The sequence below is a fragment of the Triticum aestivum genome, chromosome 2B (assembly GCF_018294505.1).
Source record: "Triticum aestivum cultivar Chinese Spring chromosome 2B, IWGSC CS RefSeq v2.1, whole genome shotgun sequence".
Classification (NCBI taxonomy): Eukaryota; Viridiplantae; Streptophyta; class Magnoliopsida; order Poales; family Poaceae; genus Triticum; species Triticum aestivum.
Genome location: NC_057798.1, coordinates 808,141,655 through 808,161,168, shown reverse-complemented (window position 1 = coordinate 808,161,168; position 19,514 = coordinate 808,141,655). Strand labels below are relative to the sequence as shown.

The following is a 19,514-nucleotide window of genomic DNA, read 5'->3' as shown; positions in this document are numbered from 1 at the left end:
AACTCCGCCCGAAGACCACCATTTGCCGCCTCGAGCTTGACGCTCGCGCTGGGATCTGGACGCTGGCAAGGGCCAGTTCGTCCGTTCTGTAATAGTTTTTGTTGTTGTTTCGTTCGTTCGTCCTTTGAATGGAGAACATTATATTGTGTAAATATACTGTGATGATGGATATATAGTATGTAAATAGAGTACTTCTGTCTTGTAAAAATCCGTTCGTTCGTCATCGCTGTGAAAGATATTCCATACTCTTTCGGCCATCTACGGCTTCTGCACTTGTACTGTTGTTTCATTTTTTAAAAGAAAAATATTTGCTTTGCCGTCGGGGTATATGAGGAAGACGGCAAAGACATAGCCTAGCTGACGGCAAAGTACTTGACGCCGTTCGTCTCCATCTGTTGGCATATTTTTGCCGTCTGGCTAGTCTGCTGACGGAAACCCTATTGACTGACGACAAACTCTTTGCCGTCATCCCGACAAACAGCAGACGACAAAGTATTCTTTGCCGACTTATCTTTGCCGTCTGACTTTGCCGTCTGCTTCCTGACGGCAAAGTCTTTGCCGTCTGGAATTAGGTCTTTGCCGTCTGTAATTCACAGACGGCAAATTACATGTTTCCTGTAGTGCAAGGCTTATAGTGATGTGCATTACCAAGAGGGCCCAGAGATACCTCTCCGACAATCGGAGTGACAAATCCTATTCTTGATCTATGCCAACTCCACGAACACCATCGGAGACACCTGTAGAGCATATTTATAATCACCCAGTTACGTTGTAACGTTTGGTAGCACACAAAGTGTTCCTCCGGTATTCGGGAGTTGCATAATCTCATAGTCATAGGAACATGTATAAGTCATGAAGAAAGCAATAGCAGTAAACTAAACGATCAAGTGCTAAGATAACGGAATGGGTCAAGTCAATCACATCATTCTCCTAATGAGGTGATCCCGTTAATCAAATGACAACTCATGTCTATGGCTAGGAAACTCAGCCATCTTTAATCAACAAGCTAGTCAAGTAGAGGCGTACTAGTGACACTATGTTTGGCTATGTATTCACACATGTATTATGTTTCCGGTTAATACAATTATAGCATGAATAATAAACATTTATCATGATATAAGGAAATAAATAATAACTTTATTATTGCCTCTAGGGCATGTTAAACACATCATGTGTCCGGCGCATCTCATAGGAGATAGTTAAGATAGCTAGGACTGTTAGAGCATCATGTTTATCTCATGTAACCTCTTATCTCTATCTCCTTTCTTGATCTCCAAGTTTGTAATCTAAACCGCATGTATGCGCTGTTATGGGAGGTGCGCCCCATCTATTTAACACGAACCCGTCGGCCTGAGAGGGCAAGACGTTCCGCTAGTTTCCATATGGTAATCAGAGCCCCATCTCTTCCCATCTACTGAGATCCCATCTACCGAGCCTAGCCATGTCTTCCTCCTCCTCCTCCGGCGCTTCCCAGACCACCCTCAATGGACAGGTCACCGAGAAGCTAACACGCACGAACTACGTGCTCTGGTGCACGCAGGTCACGCCGCACCTGCGTGGTGCCGGCGTCTTCGGCTATGTCGATGGCACCACGCCGGAGCCGGCCAGGCTTCATGTCACCAAGGACAAGGATGGCAAAGAAAGCACTGAGCCCAACCCTCTCCATCCCATCTGGGTTCGGGAGGATCAACAGGTGTTGGGTTACTTGCTCAGCACCCTCTCCAAGGAGGTTCTCATCACGGTGACCACGGTCACCACGGCGCACGCGCTCTGGACAGCGGTGGCAGGTATGTTTTCCTCGCAGTCCATGAGCCGCGTGAACAATATCAGGACCGCGCTCATCAACGCGCAGAAGGGCAACCAGACGGTTGCCGCCTACTTCGCCTCCCTCCGTGGTCTCGCCGACGAGCTCGCCGCGGTCGGGAAGGCCATCCAAGACGACGAACTAATCTCCTACATCATCCATGGCCTCGACGTCGACTACCAGCCTCTCGTCTCTGCCCTCGACGCACGCGTCACACCGGTCTCCCTCGACGAACTCTACGCCATGCTCAGCAACTTCGACCAGCGCATGGCTCAGTTCAATCACTCGGGCAGCGGCGGCTTCCGTTCCTCTGCCAACGCTGCCGTGCGTGGTCGTGGCGGCGGATCGCGTGGTCGTGGCTCCTCTCGCGCAAAAGGACGCTCTGGAGGTCACGGTGGCAGCGGCAACAGCGGCAGCGGCAACAGCCGCTCTGGCGCGTCTCGCGGTCGCCGCGGCGGCGGTCCCCCTCGCGCTCGACCGGAGCTTCCCCGCTGTCAGATCTGCGGTAAGCCAGGGCATACCGCACGGGACTGCTGGTACTGCTGGTATCGGCTGATGGATCCTACGGCATCGACACAAATTGGTATGTTGATAGCGGGGCCACTAACCACATCACAAATGAGCTTGAGAAGGTCACGATGAAGGAGAAATACCGTGGAAAAGATCACATCCACACGGCAAGTGGTGAAGGTATGCAGATTTGTCACATTGGTCATTCTACTTTTCGTACCCCTTATCGTCCAATTCATCTCAAGAAGATTTTGCATGTCCCTAGTGCTGCCAAAAGTCTCCTCTCGGTTCATAGAATTGCTCTTGATAATCATGTTTTCCTCGAATTTCATCCCTATTTCTTTTTGATCAAGGACCAGGTCACGAAGAAGGTTCTCTACCGAGGTAGATGTGTTCGAGGGCTTTACCCATTGCTTCCGGAGCTTAGGAGACTCAATAAACAAGCCAATGGTGTTGTCAAAGTTTCGTCAACACGGTGGCACGATCGATTAGGGCATGCTGCTTTTTCTTTAGTTGAAAGATTGCTTAGGAAAAATAAACTCCCCTTTGTTGGTGAGAGAAATGTCGAAACCATTTGTGATTCCTGCCAATGTGCTAAAAATCATCAGTTACCTTACCCAATATCAACTAGTGTCTCTACCAAACCACTTCAATTGATTTTTTCTGATGTGTGGGGTCCTGCTCCCACTTCTGTTGGTAGGCATGAGTACTATGTAAGCTTCATAGATGACTATAGCAAGTTTGTGTGGATTTATCTCCTCAAAAAGAGATCCGAAGTCTTTCAAGTTTTTCAAAATTTTCAAGCCTTGGTCGAACGAAAATTTAATAGCAAAATTCTTGCAGTCCAATCGGACTGGGGGGGAGTACGAAAAACTAAACTCCTTCTTCCAAACACTTGGCATATCACACCATGTATCATGCCCTCATGCCCATCAACAAAATGGCTCTGCCGAAAGGAAGCACAGACACATTGTTGAGGTTGGGCTAGCTCTCCTGGCAGGAGCCTCCATGCCCCTCAAATTTTGGGATGAGGCCTTTCTTACTGCTGTCCATATCATCAATATGCTCCCTAGTCGAGTCATCCAAAATCAAACTCCAGTAGAAAGGCTTCTTAATGTCAAACCAGACTATAAGTCTCTTCGTGTGTTTGGGTGTGCCTGTTGGCCCAACCTTCGCCCATACAACAAAAGAAAACTCATGCTCCGTTCAAAACAATGTGTTTTTCTTGGGTATAGCCCTCAACACAAAGGTGTCAAATGTCTAGACATATCCACCAGCCGTGTCTACATCTCTAGAGATGTCGTTTTTGATGAAACCAATTTTCCCTTTGCTACCCTACATCCAAACGTCGGTGCTCGCCTCCGAGAAGAAATTCTCCTTCTTCCTTCTCATCTTACCACCATTGATCAAGGGGGTCCGAATTATGATGATCAACTGTTGACTAATCCTGCTACTAATGGTGTGCATGAGTTTGTGGATGATGTTCCAGGAAACAGCAGCGAAAACAATGAAGAAATGTGTGAAAAACACGCGCCGGCAGTCCTACATCGCATGTGTCTGCATCCAGGGGGCAGATCCTCCTCGGGATCAGCCTCGCAGCAGCAGTTCAGCGAATCCCCCTCGGGATCAGCGCTGACCGACACGCCAGACGCGCAGGCGACAGCGCCAGCCAATCGCGCGGCGGTCTCCGGCTCAGCGCGCGCCACGCGCCACGCTCCCACTGGCGACGGGTCCAGCGTCTCTCCGCGCCAACCATCGCTCGACACGCGGCAGCCCGAGGTTCGCCAGGACGGTGCGCGCTTCCGTGAAGAAATTCTCCTTCTTCCTTCTCATCTTACCACCATTGATCAAGGGGGTCCGAATTATGATGATCAACTCCCATCACGTACAAGCGGCGCGATCCGATTCGCCGACACGACGTAGGGCGGTCTGCTGCGGGACCGGGCGCGGATTCCTGCGCGCCCACGCGCGCGCCGCAGACTGGCGTTCGCCCCGAGGCTGATTCGCCATCAACTACCAATGATGAGGCTCCGGGATCTTCTGTGCATACAGAACTCGCTGCACCTGATCAAACCGTCACAGAAGATCCGGCGGAGGCTGATTCTGCTACAGGAGTTTCTGCTTCGGGATCTTCTGTGGCTGAGGATCCCAACACTGCTCCATCACAGCGTACACGACTCCAGCGTGGGGTAATTCATCCTGTTAATTATAAACATATAACCAAATATGGTATGGTTTGTTCCACAGGTGAACCAGGTGAACCTCAGACACTTCAGGAAGCACTTGGTGATGAAAAATGGAAAAATGCTATGAATGAAGAATTCATGGCACTCAAGAAAAATAAAACTTGGCATTTGGTTCCTCCACAGCAAGGTAAAAATTTAATTGATTGCAAGTGGGTATTCAGAATAAAGAGAAAATCTGATGGAACTATTGATCGTTACAAAGCTAGGCTGGTTGCCAAAGGTTTTAAGCAACGGTATGGCATAGACTACGAGGACACGTTTAGTCCTGTTGTTAAGGCTGCCACTATTCGCCTTGTTTTGTCTATTGCCGTTTCCAGGGGATGGAGTCTCAGGCAACTTGATGTTCAGAATGCGTTTCTTCACGGTGTTCTGGAAGAGGAGGTATACATGAAACAACCTCCTGGGTTTGTAAGCAAAAGTGCACCCTTTCATGTTTGCAAGTTGGACAAAGCACTTTATGGTTTGAAACAGGCACCAAGAGCATGGTACTCTCGTCTCTGTCACAAAATGCAAACACTTGGTTTTGTTCCTTCAAAGTCTGACACCTCTCTGTTCATCTACAACAAGTTCAATACATGCATATTTGTCTTAATATATGTTGATGATATTATTGTGACAAGCTCATCTGATGAGGCCATCACAGGACTGTTGAAAGATTTGAGTGCAGATTTTGCCTTGAAGGATCTTGGAGACTTGCATTATTTTCTTGGGATTGAAGTAAAGAGGCACAAGGATGGACTTCATCTCTCCCAAGAAAAGTATGCGGTTGACCTGGTAAGAAAAGCTGGTCTACAAGGTTGTAAACCTACACCTACTCCATTATCCAGCTCAGAAAAATTATCTCTTACACAAGGAACTCTCTTGACTCAAGAGGATGGTACTAAGTACAGAAGCTTGGTAGGAGCACTTCAATATCTTACTCTTACCAGGCCTGATATTTCATTTGCTGTCAACAAAGTGTGTCAGTTCCTTCATGCTCCTACAACTGTTCATTTAACTGCTGCAAAACGTATAGTCAGATATGTCAAAAACACACTAAGTATGGGTCTAAATTTTAGCAAGTCATCCTCCACTCTTGTCAGTGCCTTTTCTGACTCTGATTGGGCAGGCTGTCTTGATGACAGACGCTCCACTGGTGGTTTTGCTGTTTTCTTTGGACCTAACTTAATTTCATGGTGTGCTCGTAAGCAAGCTACAGTCTCCAGATCAAGTACAGAAGCAGAGTACAAGGCATTGGCAAATGCTACTGCTGAAATCATATGGGTTCAGTCCATGCTCAAGGAACTTGGTATAAGGAGTCAGCAGGCTTCATGTTTGTGGTGTGATAATCTTGGTGCCACCTATCTTTCAGCTAATCCAGTGTTTCATGCTAGGACTAAACACATTGAGATAGACTTTCATTTTGTCAGAGAGAGAGTAGCTCGTAAGCAACTTGACATCCGTTTTGTGCACTCCAGAGATCAAATTGCAGATGGATTCACAAAGGCATTGCCTGTCAAGAATTTTGAAAACTTCAAGTATAATCTCAATCTCATGGAGTTGTGATTAAGGGAGGGTGTTAAACACATCATGTGTCCGGCGCATCTCATAGAAGATAGTTAAGATAGCTAGGACTGTTAGAGCATCATGTTTATCTCATGTAACCTCTTATCTCTATCTCCTTTCTTGATCTCCAAGTCTGTAATCTAAACCGCATGTATGCGCTGTTATGGGAGGTGCGCCCCATCTATTTAACACGAACCCGTCGGCCTGAGAGGGCAAGACGTTCCGCTAGTTTCCATAGGGCATACTTGCACTAGAGTCAATAATCTAGATTACACATTAATGATTCTAACACCCATGGAGTCTTGGTGCTGATCATGTTTTGCTCGTGGAAGATGCTTAGTCAACGGGCCTGCAACATTCAGATCCGTATGTATCTTGCAAATCTCTATGTCTCCCACCTGGACTTGATCCCGGATGGAATTGAAGCGTCTCTTGATGTGCTTCGTCCTCTTGTGAAATCTGGATTCCTTTACCAAGGCAATTGCACCAGTATTGTCACAAAAGATTTTCATTGGACCCGATGCACTAGGTATGACACCTAGATCGGATGTGAACTCCTTCATCCAGACTCCTTCATTTACTGCTTCCGAAGCAGCTATGTACTCCGCTTAACACGTAGATCCCGCCACGACGCCTTGTTTAGGACTGCACCAACTGACAGCTCCATCGTTCAATATAAACACGTACCCGGTTTGCGATTTAGAATCGTACGGATCAGTGTCAAAGCTTGCATCGACGTAACCATTTACGACGAGCTCTTTGTCACCTCAATAAACGAGAAACATATCCTTAGTACTCTTTAGGTACTTCAGGATGTGCTTGACCGCTGTCCAGTGATCCATTCCTGGATTACTTTGGTACCTCCCTGCTAAACTAATAGCAAGACACACATCAGGTCTGGTACACAGCATTGCATACATGATAGAGCCTATGGCTGAAGCATATGGAACACTTTTAATTTTCTCTCTATCTTCTGCAGTGGTTGGGCATTGAGTTTGACTCAATTTCACACCTTGTAACAGGCAAGAACCCTTTCTTTGCTTGATCCATTTTGAACTTTTTCAAAACTTTGTCAAGGTATGTGCTTTGTGAAAGTCCAATTAAGCGTCTTGATCTATCTCTATAGATCTTGATGCCCAATATGTAAGCGGCTTCACCGAGGTCTTTCATTGAAAAATTCGTATTCGAATATCCTTTTGTGCTATCCGGAAATTCTATAACAGAGCTCCCAATCACTTTTCTGTAAATACAGGCTTCTCCAAAGTCTGTATAAAACCATATGCTTTGATCACACTATCAAAACATTTATTCCAACTCCGAGAGGCTTGCACCAGTCCATAAATGGATCGCTAGAGCTTGCACACTTTGTTAGCTCCCTTTTGAATCGACAAAACCTTCTGGTTGCATCATATATAACTCTTCATCCAGAAATCCATTCAGGATTGCAGTTTTGACATCCATTTGCCAAATTTCATAATCATAAAATGCTGCAATTGCTAACATGATTCGGACAGACTTAAGCATCGCTACTGGTGAGAAAGTCTAATCGTAGTCAACCCCTTGAACTTGTCGAAAACCTTTCGCAACAAGTCGAGCTTTATAGGCAGTAACATTACCGTCAGCGTCAGTCTTCTTCTAGAAGATCCATTTATTTTCTATGGCTTGCCGATCATCAGGCAAGTCAACCAAAGTCTTGTTCTCATACATGGATCTCATCTCAGATTTCATGGCCTCAAGCCATTTTGCGGAATCTGGGCTCACCGTCGCTTCTTCATAGTTCGTAGGTTTGCCTTGGTCAAGCAACATGACCTCCAGATTAGGATTACTGTACCACTCTGGTGCGGATCTTACTCTGGTTGACCTACGAGGTTCGGTAGTAACTTGATCTGAAGATTCATGATCAACATCATTAACTTCCTCACTAATTGGTGTAGGTGTCACAGAAATCGGTTGTTGAGATGAACTACTTTCCAATAAGGGAGCAGGTACAGTTACCTCATCAAATTCTACTTTCCTCCCACTGACTTCTTTTGAGAGAAACTCCTTCTCTAGAAAGACTTATATTTAGGAACGGAGGGAGTACTTGCTGCCTCGTGCATGGATGGGTGATCAAGAGGCAACCGCTCCATGGCCAAAGTGGTAGCGACTGACATACTTGTCCATGTGTTGACTTCCTTCATAGTATAGTGTACATGCATGTTAAAACAATATGACAAGATCGTTCGAATTGATATGTACAAAATGCCAGGGAACAAAAATGATACAATGGGGCTATATATCATAATGCATACACAACACCAGAAACTTGCACTTGCAACAATAGTGCAAGATCATGAAGAAGGAGATCGAGTATGTTTTTCTTGTGTCATGGCAAGCAAGATTTTCACTACCAGATCGATTTGTTACTGCAAATTAGATGTGCTATGGTCATGGTCAAAACATGCAATAACAAGCTAAACCCCAAAACTCGATGATGGAAGAGAGCATTTTGCCACCATAACTTGCAAAGTTTTCTCTAGTTTTCATTGCTTTTACAGGCCAACAATGATGCTCAACATGGTACGAGTTCGTACCCATCACAACGCCACTTGGACGATAGCTCTCTGGTTTACAAATGATCTCTATCTCAAAAGGTCTCGAATAACTTATGAAGTGTTTTACAGATTGGCAATTCCATTACAAGCTCAAAAACCGATCCTAATCATTGGTGCCACCGTCGGCAGACCAGATAGCCGCCCCCCATGCCGCAGAATAGGTGGTACGTGTTGTGACCTTTATAGGACGTGAAGGGGGCACCGCTGCCTCACCCGACGATGATACAACTCAGAGGCAAAACGGTGATAGTGACGGGCACTACTTGACAACTTCGGTGGTTGTCGTTGATGGACATGGAGATCAAACGATGGTGTGGACAATCCCCTCGGGAGAGGAGGGCGGCAACGAATCGCGTGGCCAAACTTTTTCCCCTCTCATGTAAATGAGATGCTCGTATTTTTAAATGATGGAACTAGCTAACGATAGAGATACATATACTCCCTCCGTTCTTAAATATAAGTCTTTTTAAACATTTTAAATGGACTATAACATACGGATGTATATAGACATATTTTGAAATATAGATTCACTCATTTTGCTTCGTATGTGTCATCTGTTGGAATGTCTAAAAAGACTTATATTTGGGAACCGAGGGAGTACTAGATTGTGCATGCGACCATTTGGTTGGCAAATCTCTCGTTGCTATGCATGCAATGTCACTTAGCTCTAGCTAGCTGGGGAATGCAGGTGAGATTGGGTGAGAGGAAAGAACCAACAGTTTAACATTTCCATCGAAGCTACAGAGAGTCACTTTCCTCAACTCGCCCGAGAGTTAGTAATGGAGAGTAAGAGATCGAGGCGGAACTCAACGTGCCCGGCAGTTAGTCACCTGTTAGAATCAAGCATGGGGGACTATGTGCAGAAGCAGCATGTCGCCAGTGACCCGGCCGGCTAATGCGCACAAACACACATCTATAGATGTATCGTAATCACCTTCTCGGCCTCGGCTGGTGACATTGGTTGATAGGTCGTTCGCCCGCGTACGTTTCTCTGGCGGCCAGCTACGTGTATATGTATAGCTCGTCTCATCACCTGAAAAATCTCACGTGCAAGCATACATGCATGTCAGGGTGGACGACACGGTCCGGTCCGGCAGTCCGGCTCGTGGCCCGCTCGGCTCGGGCCGGCTCGGTCCTGGCCCGCTAGTTTAAATGGCCGGTCCGGTCCCTGCAAACAGGCCCGAGAAAATCTCGGTCCGGTCCGGTCTTTGACCGAGCCGACCGAGCGGACCGAAGGTGGCAGTCGGCGGCATGGCTGGGGCGTTGCTGGGGCGTGGCGGGGGCGTGCCGACGGCTTGCCAGGGGCGTGGCGGGGGCGTGGCAGGTGCGTGTCGTCCACCCTGCGGTGCATGGCGAGGGCGTGGCGGCTCAGGCGTGGCGGGAGCGCAAGAAACCGCCGTCGTCTACGTCCGCCGCCACGGGGCCGTCGTCCGCGCGGCCACTGGACTCGATGGCCCCGGAAACTATGTCCATTAGACGCGCCACACTCGGCTCCGTCGTTCCTGCCAACTAAATCAACCTGGGAGGTCCTACATCGCCGCACCAGCCGTCGTCCCTTTTATCTCTGTTCACCGGCCGTCGTGCCAAGATTCGTCGCCGATGAGCTCCCTCCGGTGTTCTTCTTCGACATGTAGCTCCCTCTGGTTCTTCTGAAGCTCCCAGACATCTTTTCAACGAGCTGCGCTTCCTCTAGCATTGCGTCCCCGATGAACAGCTCTCACCGGAGCTCCAGAGCGCGCTCTGCCCATGTCTTGGCCGGTCTTGACGGTCCTCTCGGTCCGGCTCGTGGCCCGCCATTGCCGGTCCGGTCCCTGCAAACAGGCCCGAGACACTGCTCGGTCCGGTCCGGTCCGGACCGCCGGCGTCCGGTCCAAACGCCGGCTCGGACCGGGACCGGACCGGCTCGGACCGTGTCCACCCTGACATGCATGGCATTTGGAATATGAACATGCTAGGCTTCTGAGTGTAAATCAATAGAAACTAGGATTCATCATGAAATAAACTCTTAAAATAAATAATGAGGTGCGGAAAAAGAAATCAGACCGTATGCCGACCTCAGCGAGCGGTAGGAGGTCTAACGAGTACTCGAGTAGAAACTGGACCGAATGCATCCAGCCTCCCCGTGTACGGGAGCCCAAAGTTATCAGAAAATTGTTCTATTGCTCTAGTACTTGGCGTACGGCAAGCTGCACGTAGATGAATTCCTCACACCGTACCAACTCCATCTCCTAGCTAGGCACCATGCACAAGAATTTCCGCTCAATCAATTTCAAAGCTACCCACCTTAGATCATTGAGGACGAGCGAGATGACCTAGCGGTCGTGTTCTCCATCGTGGACTCTGTCGTTGGTGTCCATGAGCACCGAGACGACGTTAGGCATGAGATGTCCCGGCGGCAGCCTCACGCCGGCAACATCTTTGGTGACACCATCAGCGCGGTGCCACGGGGGATGTGATCATGTGAATGTATGTGACGCGGCGGCACCTTGTCACGTCGCTCGTCTAAGAAACCCTGGTTGATCTGTGGCCATGGGGTAGCGAGCTGAGCAGTGCATGCTCGATCATGTATTTGGAGCTGGTACGTATCACGATTTTCCTGGCAAAGGCTTTAGTTTTCCTCATCTTAATTTTAGACCACATCGATCATGCCCAGCATCAAGGTTCACGATCCAACGGTGTGGAGCCGGCATCCACCAGTGAGCTTTCAATCATGGGCGCCATCATTTTTTCATCCCGATCTCGTGGTGGCTGACCATATTGTGTCGCCGGCGTAGGTCGAGGTCTCGCGTCACTCCTTCTGCTCTGGTAAGTGCGTCGTCCGGACGTGGGTCTGCCTTCTGTTGGAATTTTGCTAGTAGGCCTTTGGCCCAAAGCCCAACTAAAATTTTAAAATTCTTTTGGCCCATTCATGTACACATGTGAGTGGAGTGAGGCTAAAGTTTAGTCTCATCTCATAAGTTGAGAGAGTGTTGCACCTTTTTATAAGGTGAGCTCTTCTACCACTTGTATGAGCATGAGAAAAGGAGACCTACACGCGTGCTCCTCCTCCTCGCTCGCCTCGCCTCGTCACGACGCGCCGCGGGTTACGGGATTGAGCCGAGGACAGAGTTATGCACGTTGTCTATATTTTTGCTGCTCGGGAAAAATTAATGAGTCATTAATTAATAATTAACGGATGCGTTAATTACTAAACCGTTTCTGATTCTTTTGGATCGTGACGACTCAGACGTGGGGTTGCCCGCACTATATAGTCAGGCAGACGTCTACCCTAGCCGCTGCCGCTTCATATGGTTTCTCACCACCGTTCCAGATCATTGCGCCGCCAAGCTAGTGTTCTCCATCCCTCCTTTCGGCGTGCACCGGGAGAAGGGACAGCAGGCCTCCGGAACCCCGCCTCTTGTGATCCTGTACGGGAGAGGGGCGATCAAGTTTTTGGGGAGCACACTCGCGCGACTGCTGACAGCGACGACTTCGCGAACGACGACTTCTTCCCTGACCTCGGCAACCTCATCCTCGATGACATGGGCGACAACGTCAACGCCGGCGGTGCTGCTCCCGCTGCATCGTATGTGATTCTATCCTTCCTGTTCGAGATCGTGGTAGAATTCATGTTTCTAGTATGTGCCCTAGATGTGATCTATTCATCTGCTATGCTAGTTCGCATGATTAGTTGAATCTCTGCTACTGTAGTCATGATTTATCTTCTGTTTATTCGGATTAAATCTCATAGTAATTTACTCATATTTTCAATAGTTTCACCATGCGCCCATGGCCTCTCCATCAATCTCCTGTCGGCACGTGAGGTCGGCGCCGTGGCACCTGGTTGAACCAGCTTGGACTTTGCAATGTCATGGAGCTGGCTAATGCGCACAAACACATATATTTCTGGATGGATCGTAGTCATCTTCTCGGTCTCGGCAGACGCCGTTGGTTGGTAGGTCGTACACCCGCGTGCATATCTTTGGCCGCCGCCTACGTGCATATACATATTGTTGTCCTCTGTGCACCAGCTCTTCTCATCATCTAAAGAATGTCACGTGCACACACACATGCATTTCAATTGAATATGAACATGCTGGGCTCTCACAAAAATTGAGCCCAAGATATTTATGTTAATAATCTTAACGACTGCAGCCCTTCTTCCATTTGCACAAAAGCTGGTACAAAATTTCATCAAATAAATGCCCCCCACGAGTGAATCAAATTCAAGTGGGAATCAATTTCGATTCGTATTCGTGAAATAAACTCTTCAAATAAATAATGAGGCGTGGCAAAAGAAAATTGTGCATCTAGGATTTTCTAATACAAACACAGATGTTCACATACACTCAACTCTATGAACGCACACATGCACATCCTTCTCTCATGAGCACTTTCAAGATACTGAGTCGGCATAATATTTTAAGATTGACAATGTCGTCACACATTCATAGTCAATGAAAACGCCTTCTCTCACTAAAGACACATCGCCAAAAGGCCCAAATAAATCCAGAAAAATGCGATTGCCAGCGCTAAATTTAGGACTTGATCCCTCATGTGTTGGTTCCACCATAAAGAACCGAACCATCTAAGCTACGATCAATTCGCGTCGATGATTATTTTGTCCCATGACTATTGTAATTCCATGATTATCGATTAAAAAATGGTGGCATGCTAGGCTGAACGCACGGATAGGCACATCCCAACTGTTTTCCACATAAACAACCTTATGCCAGACAGATCCGGAGACAAATAAGCAAAGAGGAGCCCATGTGGCCGAGAAAGTAGACCCACACCGCTAGCCTGTGTTCAGACAAAAAATTAAAGGGTGCATGGCATGGGCATTAGTCCCACCTCGCGCATGCGAAGATCGGAAGACCAGTTTATAAGCACGAGCTCCATGTGGAGTTTTTTAGAAACGCACTTAGCATTGAACCCACAATAGCGCGTGCGCTCGCGTGAATGTACGCGGATTGTTCGCAATTGATACACGACTCAAGACTTGTTTGGCGCACACCACCGCCTGGCCTTATGTTTTTTTTTGTCCCACTACGCGCGTACACATTATGTTTGGCGCACACCACCGCATAATGCCTGGAATTCAAGGTCGACAAGTACCACCATCAAACATGAAGGCTCAAATGATTATTTCATATATATGTCTTGTTGTAATACATATGTTTCCGGCTTAAATAAAATAGGTTAGGGGTGAAACATTAAGCACATAATATTTTCTATTTCAGTATAATCACATTGGTGGTGGTGCTTGATTTGGTCAGCTGGCTCTAACTTGTATAGTAGGATCATACTTGCCACTTTAACCCCGCGTTACTCATCCCGTCCATGACCATGAGGATGAGGGTACACACAAGTCGAGGTCAATGCATGTGCTTTTCTTCGTGACTACTCCTTCCTAGTGGACGTGGAGTAGTATATATGTAGTGTAGTGGACGGCCAAAAAGAAGAGAAATGCATGCGGATATGCAAAGATATAACTGAATGTATAGTCTCCTCAAGCATCCACGGGCACGAGCGAGCAGGCTGCCGGAAACTTTGCTTCATACAGATACAGGTGCTGCCGACAGAAATGGGTTCACTCAAGATGGAGGGCGGCAACGGCAAGGCATCCGCTCAGCGGCACTCGTCCGGCGCCGTTCGGCCGATTGTGCTAGTAGTGGTCGCGGTGAGCCTGGTTGCCGTGCTCTTCATGGCCACGCGGGTCTCGCCCGGCCGGATGCCGTCCACTCTTAAAACCTGGTACGTCCGTACAGCTTCATCTTGCACTAGCCTGCCTGTACAGAGGAATTGTCAGTACCAAGTCAAGTAATCGACATGCTTGAACTATATATATGTAGTGTACCAACAAGGCCTAGGCCGTGCCGGCCCCTCCGCGACGGCCCATCCGCTCCTCGGCGGACTCCTCTCGCCGGACTTCGACGACCGCTCCTGCCTCAGCCGCTACCGCGCCTCGCTCTACCGCCAGCCGTCGCTCCACAACCTGTCATCGCACCTCGTCTCGCGCCTCCGACGCTTCGAGTCCCTCCACCAGCTCTGCGGGCCTGGCACACCGGCGTACTCGCGCGCTGTCGCCCGCCTGCGCGAGGCCATGGATGGGCATGCGCCAGCGGCATCGAACAGTACAAGCAGCTCCGACCTCCCCGAGTGCAGCTACATCATCTGGTCCCCCGTAGAGGGGCTCGGCAACCGCATCCTCTCCACCGCCTCCGCTTTCCTCTACGCGATGCTCACTGACCGTGTCCTCCTTGTCCACCACCCCGCCGACGACCTCAACGACATCTTCTGCGAGCCGTTCCCGGGCTCCAACACCACCTGGGTGCTCCCGGAGGAAGGCTTTCCCATCCAGGGCATCAAGGGGCTCAACGTCCGCACCCGGGAGAGCCTCGGCAGTGCACTGGACCGTGGCGAGGGGTCCAGGGACCCGCCGGCGCCGTGGCTATACGTGCACCTACAGACCAACTACAAGCCGGACGACCGGCGCTTCTTCTGCGACGACGGACAGGAGACGCTGCGTGGCGTGCGATGGCTCGTGCTCCGCTCCGACAACTACTTCGTGCCGGGCCTCTTCTTCCTCCCGCGGTACGAGGAAGAGCTGGTCCGGCTGTTCCCTCGCCGCGACACCGTGTTCCACTTCCACCACCTCGGGCGGTACCTGTTCCACCCGAGCAACACGGTGTGGGGCATGGCGACGCGGTACTACAGCTCGTACCTCGCCCCGGCGGAGGAGCGGGTGGGCGTCTAGGTGGGCGAGTTCAAGTATGCGCGCATCTCCGCCGACGAACGCTACAAGCAGATCATCTCGTGCGCGAGCCGCGAGAGCCTCCTGCCCGCCGTCGACAACGCTACTCTCCCGAGCTCTGCCTCTGATCACCACCAGGAGCAGGAGACGAAACGCAAGGCCGTGCTCATGGTGTCGCTCAACGGGGACTACTACGACAAGCTGAGCAGCCTGTACTACGAGCACGGCGCGGCGGCTGTGACTGTGAGCGTGTTCCAGCCGACGCACCTGGGCATGCAGCAGTCGGAGAAGCGGCAGCACAACCAGAAGGCGTTGGCTGAGATAGTGTTGCTCAGCTTTTCAGACGTGGTCGTCACGTCCGCCCAATCCACGTTCGGCTACGTCAGCCAGGGGCTGGCCGGGCTGAGGCCCTGGGTGCTCATGCTCCCCGTCGACGGGAAGGTACCCGATCCGCCGTGTCGTCTCGCCTCCACCGTCGAGCCCTGCTTCATGAAGCCGCCGCACTATGACTGGCGGACCAGGGGAGACAGCGACAACGGCAAGGTGCTCCCCTACATCCGGCAATGCGAGGATGTGTCGTATGGCGTTCAATTGGTGGAGTAACTCAGCTCAGCTGGCCTTCCTTCCTCAAGCAATTTGGCAGCCTCATCGTACGTAGGTTCATCATGCCTCTTGGTCTTGGGGGCAATCATCCTAGTTTCCTATCTGATTTGCCTAGTAGGATCGATGGGTAAGATTTTTCTCCATGCTTGTTTTATAGTTTGGCTATTTGTCGGGTAAAATTAATGAAGCGACTAGTTCTCGGTTGATCGAGAATTAGTTAGTTACTTCTCAATTAGTTGCAACTCTCGTCTATACCAATATAAAAAGACTCAAGGAGCGGATCCAATTAATTTCGACCATCAAATCATGTCAATCCAACGACCTATACTGCTTCAATGTCGAGCGCTCAACACATTTAGCGTGCAGTTAATTTCATGACAAATATGGTGCTAGTCACGTAATAACACGTAAATAATATCCTACTAATGCCAGCATGCACTTAATATACTTCCAAATTAACGTGCATTACACGTGCACATTGACTAGTCGAGTAAGAATCACGAAGTACACAAATCTAATGGGTTTCATCAATTTTAAATAATTGTAACCGAAAAAACAAAGTTGCCATCCACTGCAACTTACATTGTGTACGAATCATGATGCAAAGACTGATCTGTTAACTAATTTCCTGCTCGATCTAAACCATTAAAACCATAAAATAAGGGTCGCGTTAACTGCCACACGTGTGGCAGGAAGGGAGACGCACCGCACGTCTCTAAGGTAAACAGATTGCCACGTCATCGCATGCATGCATGCAGGAATTTTTTTGGATTTTCAGTTTTTAAAATGTTTTATCTCTTAGACGAAAAATCCGATTGAAAATCCGTTTTCACCATTAAATCCCTCGCGATGAGATCTTCGAAACTAGATCCCATGTTGATATGTTTTGATAAAAAAAATTGGATTAAAAGTTGCCATGTCTATTGCATATGAATTGCCATAATGTTTACACTGAAGTGGCCATGATATGTTTCAGCTATTTTCTTCTACATTTAAAAGTAAATTTTGACATTTATAAAACGGGGAATTAAGAAACTAGACTTGCCATGAACCATAAACTAAAATTGCCATGATACATGCACGTAAAATTGCCATGGTTTATACAAAAATAATTTTCATGGTCAAAGTACTAGAGTTGCCATCATCAAAATACTAAAATTGCCATGATCTACAAACTAAAATTGCCACATGGCAACTTTAGTATAAGCCCTACGGCAACTGCAGTGTAAACATCATGGCAACTTCTGGCAAAAAAAAAAAAATTCATCGAAACATATCAACATGGGGTCTAGTTTTGAAGATCTCGTCGAGACGGATTTAATGGTGAAAACGGATTTTTAGTTCGCCTTTTTATTTAGGAGATACAACATTTTTAAGCCGAAAACCAATAAAAATTCTGCTGATGTCATCTATTTATACGTGGCAAAATGAGTGGCGATGAAGGCGTGTGGGCGATGTGCAAACGCCCACACGTATGGGCGTTAACATTTCCGTAAAATAAAAAGTAGGATGAGTTTCTGAGCTCCGTATAACTGTCATAATAGATAGATAAATACTATACTAAACCGCGTAGGTTTCCTTTTTTCTCCGCCTTTGGAACCCTTCTCGAATTTATTTTTGCGACACCTGTACTACACGAGGCAGACTTCTTGCCCGCCTCGGTCAGATGCGCCCCCTGGTTGAGACGGACCGCGCGCGGCTCGGTCGGACGCCCCGCCTGGTCGACCCGCGTGGTGCGTGCGTGGCGAGGCGGCGCCGACGCGTTGCCACCCGCGCTGCCCCGCGGCTGCATGGGGGGACACGTGCCGAGGCAGCGCCACCACGCGTTCTGCATGGGGTGACGCGTCGTACGTCGGTGCGTCACGACCGCCTATATAGCCTCCCTCCGGCCGGGACGGGCTCCATGTTGACCTCATTTGTTGCTGTCCGTTTTGCAGGTCCTCTCTGGTCGTTTCTGTATGGCCCGATGGTGGTTCTCCGGTGATTGCCGGCGTGGCTTTCGTTGCTGCTGCGCAGAGGCGGCACCGATGGTTTTCTGTTCCGGCTCAGTGTACATGGTCTGCCGTGTTTTTGGTTCTTTTCCGTTCTTGGCGGGCTCTCCGCCCGGTGACTATCCGTGATTTTCGTCTTATTCTTAGCCCGGGCGCCGTTTTTGCTGGGAGCTGTATTATTCTTAGCCCGGGCGCCGTTTTTGCTCGGAGCTACTCCCTCCGTTCCTAAATAGATGACCCAACTTTGCACTAAAGTTAGTACAAAGTTGAGTCATCTGTTTTGGAACGGAGGGAGCTATATGGCAATCCGGGGTGTGGTACGTGCGCTCTTTCCGTCTTCCTTCGTTGTTGCTCACGCTGTAGCGCTCTCCATCTTCCTTCGTTGTTGCTTACGCTGTATTTGTTGTTGTTTCTGTTTACCGGCTGGATCTGGCTAGCTGTTTGTGCTCTCTTTGTGGCCAGCGGCTTGGAGACTGTGGTGGATCTTGCGGTGGGTGTGGGTTTGCGTCATGGGGTGAAGCGTGTGCCTGGTCTGCTGCGCGTTCTGCTCCAGGGTGTGGCGGCGTGAGGGAGGCACCAGTCGGTGTGTGCACGGGGTTGGCCTGCCCGGGTAGGATGGCCTCTAGGGGTGCATTTATGAAAGGTCTTGGTATTTGAGGTTACTTTTTTTTCGACAAAGAAAATATATTAATATCAAGATGATACCAATTACACCCAGCCTATGCAACAACATAATATCCAGAGCAAGTCTAGACATCACGGATGCACACAGCCAACAAAAATAAGAAGAGAGAAAAAAAACAAAGGCCCCGTCGAAACAAAGAGAGGCTCACAGCTGCAAGAGCACCACCAGTGATGGCAACAGGTAGACTCCGAAAAGGATTCTCCAAAAATGACGCCTTCATGAAGGTTATAGTGCATAAACACTATCGTCGTCCGGTCCAACTATCATAGTTAGATCCTGGATTTTCACCCTGGAGAAGGTCCAATCTCCAAACAATGCCTTCAACAAGGAAACGACTAGGAAGCCACCATTGCCAGGTACAAGACCTAGGGTTGTCACCCCAGAAACTGAGACCGCCAAGAACAAAGTCTGCTAGTGTTGCTGCCCCACTCGTCGAGATTACTGCTGCAAATTCCAATCGTCCAATATGCAAACTTCTTCCGATCTGTCCCATCCACTTTTCTTACATCACCCATTACCAAGTTCACACAGTATAATTGTGTAGAACATCTGGCCTTCGATCCATCTAGACATATCAACCTCCGTTAATTTTTGGCCGACGAGGTAGACAATACGATGTGGTGGTGCCGCCGCTTGTGCCTCGTCATTCTGATCTGTGCGTAGCGCCGAAGATCTCGGGCAAGGCCACACAACAGTACCAAAGAAGAAACATTTGTGGGCAGTCGCGGATTGCATCATGCCCCTTGCCTCCGTCACTATGGACGACTGCGGCTGGAGGGGGCGCGCCTCGTGTGACTGTT

At 48.9% G+C, this 19,514-nt stretch overlaps 1 pseudogene; it reads left to right on the top strand.

Moving 5' to 3' along the window:
- The first annotated feature begins 14,280 nt into the window (after positions 1-14,280).
- On the top strand, positions 14,281-16,174 carry LOC123042974 (probable fucosyltransferase 7; annotated as a pseudogene).
- The last annotated feature ends 3,340 nt before the right edge of the window (positions 16,175-19,514 follow it).